Raw genomic sequence first — 15,065 nt, 5'->3', positions numbered from 1 at the left:
GTCCTCGAACTGCGGTATCCTGCCCCTCCCCCAGCAACAGGCCACGCGCCTTTTAGCCAGCAGCAGAGTGACATCCACAAACCTACGATACAACGCCGGCACCGCCTTGGTATAGCCCAACAACAGGACCACAGGGTCAAGTGACACTCCATTTTCGGTCATAACCTGGAGAGCATCATGGACTCGCACCCAGTACTCCGAAACTACCCCACACTCCCACGCCAAATGAAGAAAATCGGCACCTGGCATATGACAACGAGCACACCTATCATCCTCCGCTAGCCGGAACCTGAGCTTCCTAGCCGGGGTGTAGTAAAAACGCTGTAGGAACTTGTAGTGTATGATCTTTAGGCGGCAGCTAGAGGAGATGTTGGCGGTCATACCACAACAATATTTCCATTGGTCATCAGAAATGGAAATGCCAAGCTCAGTATCCCATTGGGCACGCGCCCGTCCGGGCGGGACAGCACGTTGTTTCCTGATGGCACCATACAATCTGGACACCAAGTGACGTCCATCAGAAAGTAACAACACATGAAGCGGTAGGGTCACACCCGGCTCCTCAGGGAACTCAGGCAACAGCGATCTCAGGCCTTGTCGCAGCCGGACATAGTAAAACATTTCCAGCGGGGAGTACGCACCATCCCTGAAGAACCGCTCCGGGGTACGGAAGGTGCCCTCACGAAACAGGTCCCCCCAGGTACGTATCCCTAGGCGACTGCACAGGCGTTGGAACCCAGTTTCTTGCAGAAGAGACAGAGCAGGGTGATATATCAGAGGCAATGCAGGCGAGTAGAGAAAAACAACATCCAGCGCCTTTGCGATACGTTTCCATGCATCAACAGTGCAGGTGACCGTCGTTTGGTGTGTGTCAATGTCCCCAGCATTACCCAGGACCATGCCCTCCAATGGGAGAGGATGAGCAACCCACTGTTCAGCGGCCACCTGAGGCATAAACGGCGTAGGGCGCATCCAGTGGTATGCGTAGTGTGCTTGAGCGCTGAGATAATACAGTTCAAACTCTGGGACATCGAAGCCCCCGTCAACATAAGGCAGCGTCAGTGTGGTCCACGCTACTCGTGGCTGTTTGCCCCCCCAGAACAGCCGAAGCAACTCTGAGCGGAGACGTGTGAAAAAATAAGCCCCAGGATAATACGGAATGTTTTGAAACAAATATAAGAGGCGGGGTAATATCACCATTTTAATAAGAGATGCTCTACCCGCCATAGACAATGGTAAAGACATCCACCTCGTGATGCTGTCTGCCAACTTAGTTATAGCTACACCGTAATTAAGCCGTAGCGTCTCCTCCTTGAGCAAGGACACCACAATACCCAGATACCGCAGTTCCGAGTCACACCACTCAAGGGGATAGTCTAGTGGGAAACGATGAACTGCTGCAGTGAGTGGAAAGAGTTGGGACTTTAGCCAATTGATATAAACACCAGATATACCGCCAAAGACTACAAACTCACGCAGCAACGCATTAAGATTCGACTGTGGGTCCTTCACATAAAGGGTAACATCATCAGCATACAGGGATATGCCAATCTGTCGCTGAAGACAATTGAATGCGCTCTGTTGATGCAACTGTCGAATTCTACATGCAAGAGGCTCTATAGCAATGGCGAACAAGAGGGGAGAGAGTGGACACCCCTGCCTGGTTCCTCTCGTGATCGGGAAAGGGGAAGACAACACACCATTCACAACCACTCGGGCCATAGGGTCCGTGTAGAGTAATTTAACCCAGGAGACAAATATTCTGGGAAAGCCCATTCTGCACAAAACGTCAATTAAATAACCCCATTCCACCGAGTCAAACGCTTTGGTCGCGTCTAGAAAAACAGCAGCCACTGGGAGCTCCGGGGATATGGTTGGAATCAAGGAGAATAAAGTGCGAAGATTATGGGACGTCGCCCGTCCAGGCACAAAACCGGACTGGTCAGGCAGCACTATGACGGGCATAAGTTCAGAGAGACGCATTGCCAACACCTTGGCCAGAATTTTAACATCACAGTTAAGTAATGAAAGAGGCCTATAGGAACCCACGTCCAGGGGGTCCTTTCCGGGTTTGAGCAAAGAGGTGATAGCAACTTCCCTCATAGACCCTGGCAGGCGCCCCACCTCAAGGGATTCCTCGAATACCTCCCGCAGCACCGGAGCCATAATATCTATGTAACATTTATAAAATTCGGCAGGGAGACCATCAAGGCCTGTAGCCTTGCCATTATTAAGCGACATGATGGCGCTCCTGATCTCATCGACCTCCAGGGGCCTACCCAGAAAAGCCCTATGATCGTCAGAGAGCCAGCAAAGCGACAACTCATCCAAAAATCCCCCATATCTCACATCTCCCGAGTGCTGGGAAGTATACAAGTGTATGTAGTGTTGCTGAAACGTGTCCCTAATAGTCGTCGTGTCCGTACAGCGGGTACCATCCGCCAAGACCAGTTCCAAGACATCCGAGCTGTGCCTCTGGTGCCTCGTAAGCGCAGCTAGTACCTTCCCCGGCCTCTCGCCCTCACAATACCGTCTAGCCACCCAGTATTTCCCTCTATGCTTCGCTTCCCTGGCCGCTTCCTCCTCGTATTCCGAAAGTTTACCTCTAAACTGGTGCATGAGATCAGGGTCAGGGCCAGCAAGTAGTCCACACTCTAGGCGTCGTAGGTCGGCTTCTAGTTCAGTAAGTGTGCGAACAATAGTCCTGAGTACCCCACAACTTTTGGAAATCGTGACCCCCCGGATCGTAACTTTGAAAGCCTCCCATATCACCTCCACACTGTCCACGGACCCCCTATTCCTCGGAAAGAAAGCCTCTGTTTCCTCGCCCAGCTCCGCCTTAAAGACGGGGTCCAGGAGGGCCGATGGGAAGAGCCTCCAGGGTGGGCGCGGTCGCTGCAATCCAGGCACCGATACCACAACCTGCACCGGACAGTGGTCAGAGTATGTCCTGGGGAGGTGTGTCACCCCATGCAATCCAGCCACTAGACCTCTGGAAAGGAAGACATAATCCAGCCTCGCCCAGGTACGGGCCTGCGTCGTGAAATGAGTGCCCTCCCGAGCAGTGGGGTGTACATATCGCCAGCTGTCTATCAACCCTGCCTCCTCCACAATGCCCTGCATGACATCCCTGGCCTGCATGTTGTACTGATGGCTCCCCTCCGATCTGTCCTCAAGAGCCCCCATTGCCAGATTAAAATCCCCTCCCCACACAATATGGGACGCATCCACAGCAAGAACATGACCCCACAGTGCAAGAAAAAAAGCAGGAGTATCAACATTCGGCGCATAACAGTTCACAAAGAGCACAGTGATCTGCCCAATCCTCCCCCACAACAGTACATATCTCCCATCAGAGTCTAAGTGTGATCCCAGTTCCTGGAAGGCAAGTGATTTTTTAATCAATATTGCAACCCCCCTTGCATAAGAGGAGTACGATGAGAATTTCCTCACAGCGGCCCACCTCCCTCCGAACGCAGGTGCTGGCGACCGGCGCAGATGCGTTTCCTGTAGAAGCGCCACCTGTATGGCATGTCTGTCCAGATACTGCAACACATTACGACATTTCCTGGCATCATTGAGCCCACGCACATTCCAAGATAGAATCGATATCTTATCCAATACTTCGACCGACATTATTCATAAGGAATAAGTGCCAAGGAACCCTGAAACCCCGTAACAGGCACACCACTCGAGCCAAAACAGTAGGCCGTAGCCGCCACACAGTCACTCCACCTAGTAACACGAAAAGCATATCCATCCATGCCGTCTTCCAAACCCAGAACCAACCCCCCTCTCCCAGAACCAAACAAAGCACAACCGTGCAACAGGCATGCAGCGCCACTCGAGAGCATGCCGACCGCAGCACAACCAGCAAGAGAAAGGAAAAAGACCAAAATGTCCCCACCCCCCACCACCCACCTGACCAACCCCAACCAGTCAGGACCCTCTACCACCCCCCCTCCCCACACCCCAGGCATCCATCCATTCGTCCAGAAAGTCAGTCTCACAACAAAGTAAAGTGTAAACATAGAAGGGGAATTCCCGTTGGGGGTGCCCACCAGAGGTGCACTTCACCACCCACTCACACTCTGCCGCCCCTCCAGCCGAGTAGGCAAAGATACGAGGCAGGCACAGTGCTGGGGTGGGTGCCCGGAGCAAAGAATAGAAAAAATAAAAACAACCATCGCCATCCCAAGAGACACACCATACAGCCTCTCGGAGAGGTCCGGAGGATCGTACATCCGCCCACAATAGCATATGTCTATGGAAAGATAGCCGTCAGCGGCAGGTACAGCAATACCAACATGAAGTGTTCACCATCGTCATCATCACATCAAAAACCTGATTAGGAGTCCTCCTCCTCTCCCTCCGATTGGCGATCATTCTGTCCCAGTCCATCCTGGCGGCCAGCAGCAGCTCGTTCCCTCTTCAGCCGCTTCACAAAGTCTTCCACCTGCTGCGGATTCGTGAAAAAAGTCTGCTTCGCCTGATGAGTGATCCTTAGTTTCGCAGGGTAGAGCAAGGCGTAGTCCACCTGGAGGTCCCTAAGCTTCTTCTTAACTGCCAAAAACTTGCGTCGCTGTTCCTGCACCATCGGCGTGAAGTCTGGGTATACGGTAAAGTCCACCCCCTCGAAGGAGAGTGAGCGGGAAGTGCGAGCCGCACGCAGAGCAGCATCACGATCCCGATAGTTCAGGAGACGAGCAATGATAGGGCGCGGGGGCGCACCGGGGGCCGGTCGCGGTCCAAGCGAGCGGTGTGCCCGCTCCACAATGAACTGGGTAGAAAAGGCCTCCGCTCCAACTGCCCCAACCAAGAGCCTCTCCACATACGTTTCCATCTTTCCAACATTCGTCGTCTCCGGTACGCCTACTACGCGAATGTTGTTGCGCCGACTTCTCGCCTCCAACTCCTCATTCTTGGCGGCTATCACCCGCAGGATATTGTCCATTCTCGCCAATTGAGTGGTATGAGTGGCCGCAGCATCATCGTGATCCGAAATGCGCTGTTCCGCCGTGGTCAGGCGTTCCTCATGGGCATCAAGTTTTTGCACCACTGCGTCCATGCGCGAGGATAGTTTGTCCACAATGGTAGCGAACCCTTGCCGCATCTCTAGCATCAACTGTTGAAAATCATGGGCAGTGGGCTGCGTATTGGCATCAGCAGTGGGTGGGGGGGGGAGCGGGAGCTCCCCGCCTCCTGCGCCAAGCGAGCGCCTCTCCTAGAGGCCGCAGAGTCAAATGAGAGCTTAGGCTGCTTATTGTCCGGCTTGCCCATGGTCAACCAAACACAGTCAGTCGTGGACACCTCAATAAGAACAGGCGAGGGGATCCCTGGGTACAAGTCCCCGCATACAAATCAGTGGGGCAGGTGGAAGTGTAAAAAAAAACCCCAGGAACGGAGCGCAGTAGTGGTGCGGGCATGCAGTTTCACCAGTAGATCCCAATGGTCACCCCACGCAGCTGCATCCAGGGAGGCAGGGGGCGAATACCGTAATATCAAGCAAGGGGGGGTTGAGAGGAGATGGTCGTGGTCTGTCACAGCATAGCAGAGACAGGTGAGGGCAGCGCTGCTTACCGGGTGCAACAGGAGCAATGCGCAGGCCACAGCTGCTATGCCGGTCAACAAGGATCAGTGCTGTTCAATCCGAGACTGGCCGGTCCAGATAAATCACCCCAGGGGGTACTAGTGTGCAGAGCAGGCAGATGGGACCGGCCCCACAATAGCCAGTACAGCGTTCCGTCGCAGGCACTCGCACAGCAGGCTCTGCCACACAGCAGCCCCCGTGTCAGTTATGGCGCCAAATGAGGGAACAAAAGAGGGCCCTCCAGTAATGCGACCTCCCCCGGACCGTACCTTCAGCCACTGTCCGCCTCCGGTCGCAGCACGCAGTGTACAAGTGTCCAGGGAAGTACCAACGACGGGGGCACGAGCAGGCAGATATGCCCCGCCACTCCCTTTCGTGCAGCAGCAATGTCCCGGCCCCGGGGGTGAGATCGGCGCCCCCGCAGCAGCTCCGCCACCGCTGCTCAGGGTGGTCACAATAGCGACGCTGCGCCCACTCCGCCAGCGAGCACGGGTCTCCGGCACAGCAGCCGAATAGGTCCGCAAAGTCCCAGAGGGGGGAGGGGAACAGGCCTCCACCCACGTGTAAAGCAGCGGCCCACAGTGCTCAGAGTCGCCGGGTCGCGGAGCGTCTGTCCCCCAGCGCGCCTGCCGGTGAACACTCCGGACCTCCTATCTCCGGCCAGGAACCATCAATCGGGCCAGGAGTTGGACCGAGTGTAGCACGTAGCCCTCCAGGGAAGATTCCGGTGTCGAATTAGGGATCGGCGACGGCCAAACAGGATAAATTACCGGATGAAGGCTCCGGGCAGCAGGAGCCTCACGGCAGTGCGGCCATGCTGCAGTGCGCCCTCTAGCGCCCCCCCACATCGCTGAACCTTAGACGGTATTTCAGAGTAGCGGCGAGAGCGACGGAGGACTGGCCTAAATCAGGATGCCTAATATTAGACCTAGAAAAGGCGTTCGACAGTCTGGAGTGGGGGTATCTGAAGTCAGTACTGGAGAAGTATGAGCTTGACGCCGATTTCCTGCAGATGGTGGGTCTTCTATACCGAGACCCGGTGGTCCGGGTAAGATTGGGACTATATGTATCGGAGGCGGTGGGGGCACCCGGCAGGGGTGCCCGCTGTCCCCGCTGCTCTTTGCGCTTGCCATGGAACCCCTGGCTGCGGCCCTGCGACAGACACTGGGCGTTGGGATTACGCTGGGAGACGGTGTGCACCAGGTGTCGCTTTATGCGGACGACCTACTAGTTTTTGTCAGAGATGTAAGCGCTATTCCGGGCAGTCTGGACCGTCTCCTAAGCGACTTTGTGGAGCTCTCCGGCCTCCGGGTCAACGCAGGCAAGTCGGGCCTCTTTGCGTTTAGAGATGGAGTGGAGGACCCGGGATTTAGGCTGCAGGGCACAAGAGTTCAGTGCATGGAGGACACATTTAAATATCTGGGAATACATATTTATCGCCAGTGGCCGATCTATATGACGGGAACCTAGGCCGCGCAGTGACCACGCTCAGGTCGCTGATTAGCTTCTGGTCCACGCTCCCGCTAACGCCCACGGGTAGAGTAGCCCTGGCCAAAATGGTCATGCTCCCGCGCTTGCTCTATTACTTCACTAACTTACCTCTGTTTCTGCCGGCTTCATTCTTTACCACGCTAAATAGGATCCTCCGTAATTTCGTCTGGGGCTCATCCAGGCATCGGCTGGTGCTCCGGAAGCTGTTCCTCCCCACTGATAAGGGCGGATTCGCGGCCCCCTGCTTTGAACACTACTACCTCGCTGCACAACTTCAGTGGGTTGCTCGCTGGTTAGCAGACAGGGGAAGGGAGGACATCGCCACCAGGGACCCCCATACACATTGGAGCGAATATAAGTGCTGTTTCACCCACTGACCACCCCGGCGGGCCCCACCCCGCTACTGCTGACGGTGGCATATCAGTGCTTTCGCAGGACGCTGAGACTCACACGAGCAGTCCTTCCATACGCGCCGGCGGTACCCTTGGAGGGCTCACCGGGAGGAGGGGGGGTCCTTGCGCGTCCTGTGCTAGAGAGGTGGCATGATGCAGGCATACAGACGCTAGGCGACCTATACAGGGATGGGGTGCTGACACCATAGGAGACACTTGTCACTGACGAGGGGCTCCCACTAGGGGGGTTCCTACTGCATCTCTCCCTACTGGCACGCATGGCAAAGGGATGGGGGGATGTTGCGACGGAGCCCGAACAGCACGTTACCATACAATATTTGCACGTCATGGGAAGGGGAAGACACCTGGTTAAGTGGTTCGCTGCGTCGCTGAGAGTGCACACGGCAATAAGCCTAGATGCTTTACGGGGCGAATGGGAGCAAGATCTGGGGCCGGCCCTTGAAGATAAAGAATGGGAGAAAGTCCTCAAGAGTCCTGTGAGGATCCCCCGGAACATGCGGTTTCGCCAAATTCAGATCTACATAATACACAGGGCCTACCTAACTCCAGCCTTAATTAATAGGTATTTTCACAGGGAGGACGCGGCCTGCCCCAGATGCGAGGCTGTGGACGCTGACATACTGCACATTCTGTGGGGATGTACAGGGCTGGGCACTTACTGGGAGGACATCGGTAGGCTCCTTGCGCAATGTACCGGGCGTATCATCCCATGAAACTGGCCTGAGTTCCTTCTACATCTATTTAAGAGGCCCCGGAAAGATAAAGCATCGTCCCGGTTTCTAGACTTGGGGTTGGTGGTGGCGGTGCGTCTCCTCACCAAGAGATGGAAGGCGCGGGACCCATCCAGCGCGCAGGCTTGGACCCTGTCCCTTCAGGCGTTGGCTAGGGCGGAATGGACCGCTATACGGCGGGAGGAAACAGTGGGACTCCGTAGGGAGCTTATGGCAGAGACCTGAGAGCGTATGCTTCACAACCTACAGTCGGGCGGGGTGGCTGCTACTGAAGGAACGGTGGAGGGCTAGGCGGGACTGCAGCTAACCAGGGGATGCGAGCTACGGTCAACTTGCAGGATGCAATGCGTGTAGCCGAAGACAGGGGAGTGACGGGAGCTGAAGGCGTGTGGGGACGGGGGGGAAGGACACCTGAGCGGGTGGAGGGTGGAGGAGTGGGAGACAGGAGTGGGTACCGGAAGCTAGGGGGGGGGGGGCAATATTGACTGTCTGCTCATGACCATGTCGCACTGTGCTTGTCTGCATTAGCAAAGTTAAAGTTTACTGTTTCGAAATATAACTCATTTCTGTACCTAGTGCTGGGTCGCATAGGCCCCCTTTATTTTATTAGAGTTTGGATGCACTCGGGCACAATTGCTAATTACAGGAATGTTTGCAAAACACAAGGCAGCCCCTCAGAGGCATAATGCGTTCAAGTATTTGACAATCGAAATATATATGCAGTAATGTGCTGGAAGAATATGTATGTGCATTGTACCGTTTGTGGAAATGAAACTAAAAAATGCCACTAAACAGATTTGACAAAAAAAAAATAAGGGAAGTCTGACTGCTGGTGTGGCGGTTGTCGCACCATCACTGTGGGTTTGGCTGTCCAAACTCATAATTAGGCCCTAAGTGTCTGTGCCAACACCAGTACAAAATTGTCTTAAAATGTCTGCGGTCAACATGCTGGGCTTTGCTGTCATCTTATGGTTATGTTACGCATGATGGCAAACTAGAGAAGATGTACAATCAACCTATTCAGATCATGCATTGAAATGGACAGGTCATATATAATGGGGATTTTAAATGCAGCTGTAATCAATGGTATCTGAGTAAATGAAGTATTGTAGAATGCTCCACAGTTCTGATTCATAGACATTGTTCAGAGGCTGTTGTATTCTCCGAATTCCACAAAGGGTGTGAGCTTCAACCCTCGGCCAGAATCTCTAAATTTGTGACTCTGGGTTCTAAGACTTCTGATGGTGTCCGTGGTATTCTGAGGGATATAGAGAAAGTATTGGTGTGAGCAAATAAGGTACATTCCACTATATAAAGCATCATATTACATAAATAAATATCACATGGAAATTTTCTAAGCACAACTGGGAAAGGTTTGTTACTTACTGAGGTGGGCTAGAACAAACTGCTTTCTTACAGAAGTAGTGTTGCTTGAAAATTGCTACGTTAGTGATTTCTAACATTTTGGATGCTTACCTCTAAACACTCATATTTTCTGGAACTGTGCTTGGAGGTTCTTATCTTTTTTCAAAGATTTTCTGAAGGTACATGGGCTGCTTCTAACTTTATTGAGACATAATCTCACACGGAGTTTCAATCAGAAAAGTGTGTGGGAGTAAGAATTTTAATGTGAACACACATCTTTCACATGGTTATTGTTTCTTTAATATAAATATACATTTGTTATTCCTGAACTGCTGCCTTGTTAATATTTGGATCAGTCTATCTTCGTTCTGGTTACATTTCCTTGTTTTGTACCCAGTGCCTTAGACAAAAGAACTTTGTATTTTTATATTGGAAGGATATCTGCTCTGGAGTTGAAACAGCAAAAATGTGCATGGTTTGAGGAGTAATACTGGGGAGTTAACGAACCACATGGGGTAACAAACCAGTCTGGAGTGTACCTGTCTCAGTAATTTTAATTATTTGAAAAAATAGTTTGTGCGGAGGGGGCTAGTTCTCATTTTTGAAGGGCACTGTATACTTTTGTTGTCTTCATATATATACCAAAACATTAAGGTCTGCAAGGCTTCCCTGAAAGCGGCTATCACGTTTTTACCCAATATAATTTTATGAACATGAGAGCTGATGCTGTGTGTGGTAGACCCGTCCTATCTAATTTCTTTGTGTACTTTTCAGCATTTATGTTTTCTTCAATCAAATCTTCATAGAGGGGGTACTACTATAGCATTGGGATTTCTTAGATATATCTCTGTATCTGACTGAGGTGAACAGGTTATGTGTGGCTGTTATTGGCTGATATTTGGAAGGAGTATCCCCTGTGATATCAAACCTTCCATCCCTCTTCAGGATGGGGTTACATCCACTTTCTGTTTTTGATACGTATGCCTTCTGTGTGTTGAAAAGAAAAACAGAAGAAAAACCGGGCATTTTAGTTTGGAGAATGGGTTTCATCATGAACATCACTACTCTTTAAATTAGATTGAAAAAAGTATGGAATAAAAAGTAGAATTGCAATGCCTGGTTTACCAGCACTGTTAACTATGTCGCCCCCACCAAACCAGCCATAACACACAGGCCAACCAAACAAGCAAGCTGGTACACACCAGAACTCAACGCATCAAAATGCGTGTGTAAACAACTGAAAAAAAGATGGCGAACCAGCAGGAAAGACGCCAACTGAGCCTCCTACAAAACAGCCCTCAACAACTACCACCGCCAGATCAAAGCCACAAAAAAAGAAGCCCTGACACACCTGATCGAAACCAGCATCAACCAATCCAAGAAACTCTTCGCCATCGTCCGAGAGTTCACCGGGCCATCAGCCACAGAAAACATGATCCCCCTTCCACAGGAACCCTGAGACGCCCTCGTCGACCACTTCCACAACAGGACAGCAACCATTTACAGAAACTTTGATCCTCATCCCACCGACCTCCTCGGCAACATCTCACCCACAGCCACCAACCACCCGATCACCGCATGAATTCAATTTGACACACCAACAACAACCACCCTGATGAACTCCAACCACTCAGGAGCACCCACCGACCCGTGCCCATATCGACTCTTCAACCTCGAAAGCAGCGAGTTCAGCCACCATCTCTCCACCATCCTCAATGCCTCCATGACTACAGCCACCTTCCCTGACACATGGAAATACTTGGAAATCAGACCCCTGCTCAAGAAACCTCCAGCAGATTCATAAAGAGCTCCAGAACTACTGTCCCATCTCCCTCCTCCTGTTCCCAGCCAAAGGCCTGGAGCAAGCCATGTAACCTCCAACTAACTGATCATCTGGAAAGAAACAAACTACTGGACCCATCTCAATCCAGATTTAGAGCCAGCTACAACACTGAGATGCTTTGATCACAGCAACAGATGACATCCGAGCCCTACTCGAATGAGGAGAATCAGCCCCCTCATCCTCCTGGATCTCTCCGCAGTGTTTGACATCATCTCCCACCACTGGCTCATCAGTCGACTACAGGAGATAGGAATCACAGACGAGGTACTAAGATAGATGACATCCTTCCTCACGGGATGCACCCAGAGAGTTTGCCTTCCACCCTACACCTCGTAACCCCAACACACCATCTACAGAGTATCCCAGAGATAACCCCTCAGCCCTATCCTCTTCTACATCTACATGACGCCATTGCAGATATCATCGGAGCACACATCAACATCATCTCTTAGCCAATGACACTCCGCTCGTCCTCTCACTCTTAGCAAACTCCACTTTGATGAAGTCCAATTTTCACAGCTGCATGAGGAACGTCATAACATGGAGGAAAACAACTATCTAAAACTCAACACCCAAAAAACTGAAGTCTTGATCTTTGGCAGACGCACCACTCTTTGGAACGACTCCTGGGGGCCAATGAAGGTCTGACCTACTCCCACGCTAAAATATTACGCCCACACCATGGCAGGAAACTGGATAGCGAACTCTCCATGAAACGTCGCGAACTCTCCATGAAACGTCAGGTAAACACCGGTGCCTCAGCCTGCTTCTACACAATCATCTCGCTCTGAAACACATTCAAATGGCTCCCCACTAGCACCAGAAAGACTGTGACACAGGCCCTCTTCTCCAGCCGGCTCGACTATGGCAACACACTCTATGCCGGGCATCATTACCGAACTCATGCAAAGACTCCAGACATTCCAGAACACTTCGGCAAGACTGATCCTCAACCGCTATGTAGGGGTTGTTCACCGAAACGCGCGTCGGCGCTTCGAATGAGGCCCACCCTCCCCCAACTTCACGAATGAAGCTTTTTTACAAAAAACAGAATAAAATATCTATAATAATGTACAAATTTCAGTATTTGCAAAAACTTAACTTATATTGTGTGGAGGGGCCCGATGCACATTTAGACATATTTTAGTATATATGTGACGTATGTATTTGTGGTGTCGTATGATTATGGTGTGAGTCAGTAGCTGAGTCTGTAGATGAATGAGTGCTGTGATTGAATGGTTGTGTAATGGGGAAAAAAATGCGGGATTTGACAATTTTTTTTGTCCATTCCTGTTATTTTACTGTATTGTCATGTATATATCGTTTATACATTTTGCTAAAGAAACTGTTCAAAAACATGAAAAATAAAAAAAAATAAAGAATGAATATATTTTCTATCAAATCTTAATTGTTTTGTTTATGGTCCAGTCAGAGTGTCGCACTTTGAATATGTAATACAATGCACACATTGAAGTAAAATAGGTAGAGGCAATCTTTTAAACTTATTTTGGTCTTTTCCCCTGGCTCTCTACCTATATCAGCCTTCAGGGGTCCACTTTTGATACATTGGTTGATCCTCAACCTGACCAAAAGCACATACATCACCCGGCACCTGAAAAACCTCCACTGGCTCCTTGTACAGAAGAGATGCCAATTCAAGTCCCCGACCCACGCCAACAAAGCCCTCCACAACCAAGGACCAGACTACATGAAATACCACCTGACCTTCCACCAATCCACTAGAAGCCTCCACTACCCACACCTCACAATCGCTCAGACTCCTAGTATCCATCGCCACTGCACCGGAGGATGCTCCTTCTTGCATCTTGCTGCCAAAGCATGGCACTCCCTCACCGTCACCCTCCACCTAACCCTCACCTCACTGAACCACTTTAGGCAGGGACTCGAGACCTGCCTCTTCAACTGATACCTGCAGCAAAGTACCTGGATAACCCTCCGCGGCATTAGCCGCGCTATACCAATAAATACTGATTGATTGTGATCCTATACTTTTAATTAAACTTTAATTTACTTTTAAAATGAACCGAAGAAATCACAAAAATATCAAAAATCCAGATAGTGTACCCAAATATAGATAATATATTAAAAATGTCCTTAAAATAATTTTACATGTTTTATTATAAATTGTATTTTTTCAAAATATATTTTGCAGATTGTATTATATATTTTGTAATTGACTTATAAGGTGCATTTTAATTTTACAAATAATCAGAAAATAATATAAAACAGTTTTAAAAGCATGCATCCTTTTAAATGTTTATCTAAAATGAACTGTAATTAATACCTTCATAATTAAATTAATATAGATTTAAAAAAATATAAAATATTTTATTTCGAAATGTGCAGTTATGAAACATGTTTAATACATTTAAAATTGAAAGTAGCTATCACACATTTTAAACTAAAACTGTAAAAACATTTATTTAAAAAAATAAGCTTCACTTTGTGTGAGATGGAGATTTAGGTACTTTTCTGATTTCAGTCCTACAAATATTGGGATAAATGCATATAATCCAACACATATTAGCATGATGTTCACATTTGGGGATGTAAAACTTGTATGGCCAAAACAGTTTTTAAATATATACATTTTAAACCCTTAATATATAAATTCACAACTCAGCCTATCACATTATAAAATAATGTGCATATATATAACCAATTAATTAAACATATATTAAACAATACAAATATGATAATATAAATTAAATCATATTTTTACGTTTCAAAAAGTTGTTTGTGGATTCAATAAAAATAAACCTACATGAAAATTAAATGTAATTAAAATATTGTGATAATTTGACGAATTGTTTCATTGTAATTTAGTTTAAAAAACGCTTAGTTTTAAAATTATTATAATTAATATGTACTCTCTATTGCATGTTTTCAATAAACACTGTAAAATGTTTCAGGTCCAGTTTCAGAACAAACCTCCAAGTAATTAGTCATGCCCTCAAAGTCATTTGTTAGTATCCAAAATCTGAACATTACTTACCATGCCAAACAGTTGCTAGAATTAGTTTATCTCGAATTGTTTCATAGAAATTATCTGGCGGACACGCACCACCAGCCTTACCCCCACCCTTCCTACCTACAGCTGGAAAGAAAATGTCTGCCATGCCATAGGACACTCAAGGCTGTCCTTTTCTGCTGTTAGTTGGGCATAGCAACTTCCTGTGCCATCATTTTGCTTACTTACTCTGTCCTGTCCTTATCCAAGTGTTCTAAAAAATCACATGAGCAAAATTAAACGGTGATGGATAGAATTATTTAATTAATATCAACCTTTTGATGATTTCTTGGGGCTGCATTCCGCTCTGTCATATTTTTACCTGCTATGCCACCTCAGATAAGAATCAAATGTATACTATTCAGCCTCCATTTTTCTCCAGTAGAAATAGTCCAGCACAGACTGCCAGTGTAGGTCTCTCTGAACAAGTACAAAAGCAACTCCAGACAGTTTTTGGCCTATAGGGACTCATTTGTAGGGCGCGCCTTCCGTCCTATGAGACAGTGAGCATGGGTAGAATGCTTGAATAATCTTAGCCACTGGATGCAGAATTCCAGTCTATCATGGCATGTGGGAGCACTCAGAAAATTTAATAATTTAA

General features: G+C 49.0%; 1 protein-coding gene across 1 annotated transcript in view; it reads left to right on the top strand.

Annotated features, from left to right (window-relative positions):
• Positions 1 to 15,065, top strand: part of PMFBP1 (polyamine modulated factor 1 binding protein 1) — a 1,903,249-nt gene that overhangs the window by 218,722 nt on the left and 1,669,462 nt on the right. The gene's annotated exons all lie outside the window — the stretch shown is intronic.

Source organism: Lissotriton vulgaris, chromosome 12, assembly GCF_964263255.1.
Source record: "Lissotriton vulgaris chromosome 12, aLisVul1.2, whole genome shotgun sequence".
NCBI classification, from domain to species: domain Eukaryota; kingdom Metazoa; phylum Chordata; class Amphibia; order Caudata; family Salamandridae; genus Lissotriton; species Lissotriton vulgaris.
This window is presented reverse-complemented; position numbering and strand designations above follow the sequence as displayed.